The following is a 5185-nucleotide window of genomic DNA, read 5'->3' as shown; positions in this document are numbered from 1 at the left end:
ATGACAATATTATTATACGTGGGTACATTCATTCAACTATGATAAGATGTAAAATTAAGTGCAAAAATTTTAGGAAAATCATGACCATTTTACTAGGTTTGTATGTGTGTTAACAAGGATTCTGCAAATTCCTTTTTTTCTACTAGCATTATTTAATAGAATGTCATTTATTATAGTAAATGCCTTGATACCCCTTCAAGTATATATAAAGAATTCATTTAGACTTGAAAGCTTTAGCTGAAATCTATTATTAGTATTGTAGCACTTAAGAGTTCTTGTTAACTCTAGTTATAAGTTCACTTTATCAAATTTACATAAATTATTTGTTTTGCTATTATTTCTTATTAATTACAAGAATTTATATTTTATTTATTTATTTATTTTTTAATTGCAGTAACATTGGATATTACATTGTAAGCTTTCGGATGTACATCATAATATATTCCTAATTCTGTGTAGATTATATCATGTTCACCACCCCAAAACTAATTATAGTCCATCCCCTCACATGTGAGCCTAATATCCCCTTTTGCCCTCCCTGCCTTCCCCTATGGTAACCACCAATCCGTTCTCCATTGCTATGTGTTTGATTGTTGTTTTTACCTTCTACTTATGAGTGAGATCATACGGTATTTGACTTTCTCCCTCTGACTTATTTCACACAGCATAATACCCTCAAGGACCATCCGTGTTGTCACAAATGGCTGGATCTCATCATTTCTTATGGCTGAGTAGTATTCCATAGTGTATAAATACCACATCTTCTTTATCCATTCGTCCCTTGATGGGAACCTAGGTTGCTTCCAAGTCCTGACTATGGTGTATAATGCTGCAATGAACATAGGGATGCAGGTATCTTTATGCCTTTGTGTTATCAAGTTCTTTGGATAAATACCCAGCAGTGAGACAGCTGGATCATATGGTAGATCTATTCTTAATTTTCTGAGGAAACTCCATACTGTTTTCCATAGTGGCTGTATGAGGTTGCATTCCCACCAGCCGTGTATAAGTGTTTCCTTCTCTCTACATCCTCTCCAAAATTTGTTGTTTCCTGTCTTGTTAATTATAGCCATTCTGACCAGAGTGAGGTGATACCTCATTGCAGTTTTCATTTACATTTCCCCGATAGCTAATGATGTCGAGCATCTTTTCATATGCCTATTGGCTATCTGTATATCGTCCTTGGAGAAATCTCTGTTCAGATCTTTTCCCCACTTTTTAATTGAGCTGTTAGTTTTTTTGTTGTTGAGCTGTATGAGTTCTTTGTATATTTTGGATATTAACCCCTTATCTGATACATTGTTTGCAAATATTTTCTCCCTATTGTTAGGTTGTCTTTTCATTTTGTTGATGGTTTCCTTTGCTGTGCAGAAGACTTTTAGTTTGATGTAGCCCCATTTGTTCATTTTTTCCTTTTGTTTCCCTTGCCCAGTCAGATATGGTACTTGAAAATATGCTGCTAAAACTGATGTCAAAGAGCATACTGCCTATGTTTTCTTCTAGAAGTTTCATGGTTTCGGATCTTAAATTCAAGTCTTTAATCCATTTTGAGTTGATTTTTGTCCATGGTGTAAGAGAATGGTCTACTTTCATTCTTTTGCACGTGGCTGTCCAGTTTTCCCAACACCATTTATTGAAGAGACTCTCGTTTCTCCATTGTATGCTCTTGGCTCCCTTGTCGAATATTAGCTGTCCATAAATGTGTGAGTTTATTTCTGGGCTCTCAATTCTGTTCCATTGATTAGTGCGTCTGTTTTTGTGCCAGTGCCATGCTGTTTTGGTTACTATGGCTTTGTAGTATATTTTGAAATCAGGGATTGTGATCCATCCAACTTTGTTCTTTTTTCTCAGGAGTGCTGTGGCTATTCGAGGTCTTTTGTTGTTCCTCATAAACTTTAGGATTCTTTGTTCTGTTTCTGTGAAAAATGTTGGAACTTTGATAGGGATTGCATTGAATCAAGAGTTAACGTTTTAAAATGACATCATATATAAAATTTAAAACTTCCATTTAAAATACATGAAGATTTGTAGTTAACTAATTTTGTAAATTAGACCAATAATTATACAAGGACCCTCAGAAGTGATTACTAAAATCTATTAGAGATATATACGTATAAAATAAATCTTTAATTAAGGTTGTACAATTCATGGTCAATAATTGGGTAGACGTTGAACAGACTTTTGTGCAAACAGAAATCACCTTCAAGGGTTTAAAAAATTCTCATATCTATAATTATCCTCAACTTTCTGATTCCTAAGGAAATGCTATATATCTTGACTTACAGTTTCTTATGAACCACAAATTGCCTTTTGAAATGTGCATTTACACTCACTATAGGTAACTTTTTCAGATACTATCATTGCACTTGACATGTATAGCAGGAGTGGAAATGACAGGAAATTTTATTACAGACTGTACTACCAATAAGTTCAGAGTTAGAAGAAATATCTAGATTTCTTGTAGGTAAACATTTATAGCTGTTGTAGCTAAAGGTAATAAAGCTAAATTTCTGGCATAAAATAAACAATTGAGATTCCCTACCTTTGAACTATATCACACATAGAAAAGATAAATATACAAGTATACATATTAGACAGTCATCTAAGGATAGATTTATTCTTCAATAAATACATAATGTCAGCCTTACCTCAACAAAATGTCATCCACCTTATAGTGGGGTAACTTATCTCTGTTTTTCTGGTCACTGGGAGATCTTAAATAGCAGGTGAGAAAACACTATATGACTTTTCAGGCCAGTATACAGGAGAAAAATGAAAAAAAATTAGCATTTCTCCATTAAGAGAATGGTGTATGAGGAAAATATTTCATAAAAATAAACTAAACATTTTCTTTTTAATAAAACTAATGATGCCTAATCTGAATTTTCTTGGATGTCTTCATAAATCTGGGAGAAAGGGAGATTAACCTTCCATAAACCTTTAAGTGTTACTGCAGTGAAAGACTGTCATATGAAATTAATAGGACCAAATCCCAAGAAATGACTGTATATATGTTTAGCTTATGAACAAGTGTAAGTATTTTTTTTTGAGGAGGATTAGCCCTGAGCTAACAGCTACCAATCCTCCTCTTTTTGCTGAGGAAGACTGGCCCTGAGCTCACATCCATGCCTATCTTCCACTACTTTATATGTGGGTTGCCTACCACAGCATGGTTTGCCAAGTGGTGTCATGTCCGCACCCAGGATCCGAACTGGTGGACGCTGGGCTGCCAAAGTGGAACATGCACGCTGCGCCACCAGGCTGGCCCCAAGTATTTTTGATTAATTTTATTGAAGCCCTCATCCATCAAAAATGTATTTAATAAAGTATTTTTTTACTCACACTTCCTTTCATTTAGGTTCTAAATAGTAGAAAAAATAAACATAATTTATTAGCCAATGGGAATTCACTTTAGAAAATGTAGTGATTCCTAAGTAAGCGTTTCAAGAAGATCATGATGGAAAATATGCCATAGAAAGTAGCCCAATAGAATGACCTATTCCAAAATTGAACCATTTTCTTGCATAAACCTAGGGCATACCTCCTTGTAGAGCAACTCAATTTCAAGCAGAGGAGCAACTGAAAGAGAGAAGCAGTAAATGAGTACACTCATGCAGAAAAAAGTGCAAGAGCATCAAATGCATAGGGCAGTGAACTTTAAGCATGTGTTCACCTACTTGCAAGTGCGACCCAACACCATCCTCCTCAATGAAGAGTCTGAATCTAGAGTTGACTACAAGAATCTAATCTTATAGTTAGTATAAAGTAGTTGTCTCCTATTTGATAGATGAAAAGGGCCCCACATAACTAATCTCTTTCAAGTTGAAGAAGATAAACACCCCATTCAATGCATAAATTGTGGAGGTGTAGATCTGGACAGAAACAAAAGTCATATCAGTTAAGGGGCACTGTACGGAGTCTTTAGGAGAAAAGCAAGTTGCTAAATTTTCTTGAGACAAGTTCATTTAAAAATATGCATTAATGAAAGCATAGTTAAATTGTAACTTTCAAATATTGGATATTAAAATTTCCTAATTTGATAAAATATATTCTTAATTTAAAGATATTAGAAACACAACGTATGAAAAATCATGAAACATAGTTAAAGCACTATTTAGAGGAAAATTTATAGAATTAAGTATATACATTATAAATTAGAAAGGTTCTTTTCTCTGCGTTTTCTCCCCAATTCCCCCAAGTTCATTGTTATATATTTTAGTTGTGGGTCCTTCTAGTTGTCGCATGTGGGACGCCACCCCAGCGTGGCCTGATGAGTGATGCCATGTCTGCACCCAGGATCTGAAGTGGTGAAAGCCTGGGCCACGGAAACTGAGTGTGTGAACTTAACCACTCAGCCAAGGGGCCAGCCACAGAAAGGCTTTTTAATCAATATTCAAAGCTGTCATTTTAAGAAAGTGAGCAAAGCAGATGAAATTAAACGCAAAGCCAGCAAAAGCAAGGAGGTAATAGAGACAAGAACCAACATCAATGAAATGAATAGAGTAAATCAGTTAAACCAAAAGTAGTTTCTTTGAAAATATTAGAAAATTGTTCAACTGGTAGGTAGACCATTCAAGAGAAAAAAAGAAGTCACAGATTATTAGGAAAGAAAATAGAGAACATCACTGGAGACGTGTATGAAATCGATATTTTATATCAATACAAATTAATGACAATAATGGAATTTTATTTACAATTTCAGGCCAATAAATTTGATAACTTGGACCAAATGGAAAAGCATCAAGTAGTATTCACTCTATGGATGAAAGTTTGCTTTAACATTCAAAATAAATCAATGCAATTCACTGTTTTATCATTTAAAAAAAGAAAAAATCTCAATGGATACAGAAAAAATTATTGGATATAATCCAACATTTACTTATAACAAAATATCAATTATTAGGAATTGAATAAGAATTAGGAATAGAATTGAACTGCCTGAACTTGATAAAGAGCATATACCAAAAACCCTACAGCTAGCATAATACTTAATAATAAAAGAATGAATGCTTTCCTCCAATGTAGAGAACAAGGGAAGAATTTGTTCTCTCACCACTTCCATTCCACATTGTTATGGTGATTCTAACAGCACAATAAGGCAAAAAATGAAAAACAAAGTAAGGAAAAGAAAAGAAATAAAGGTTGAACATGAGAAAAAAGAGCACCTTCATTCAAAATTTTAAAT

The sequence above is a fragment of the Equus przewalskii genome, chromosome 11, assembly GCF_037783145.1.
Source record: "Equus przewalskii isolate Varuska chromosome 11, EquPr2, whole genome shotgun sequence".
In the NCBI taxonomy this organism is placed as follows: Eukaryota; Metazoa; Chordata; class Mammalia; order Perissodactyla; family Equidae; genus Equus; species Equus przewalskii.
This window is presented reverse-complemented; position numbering follows the sequence as displayed.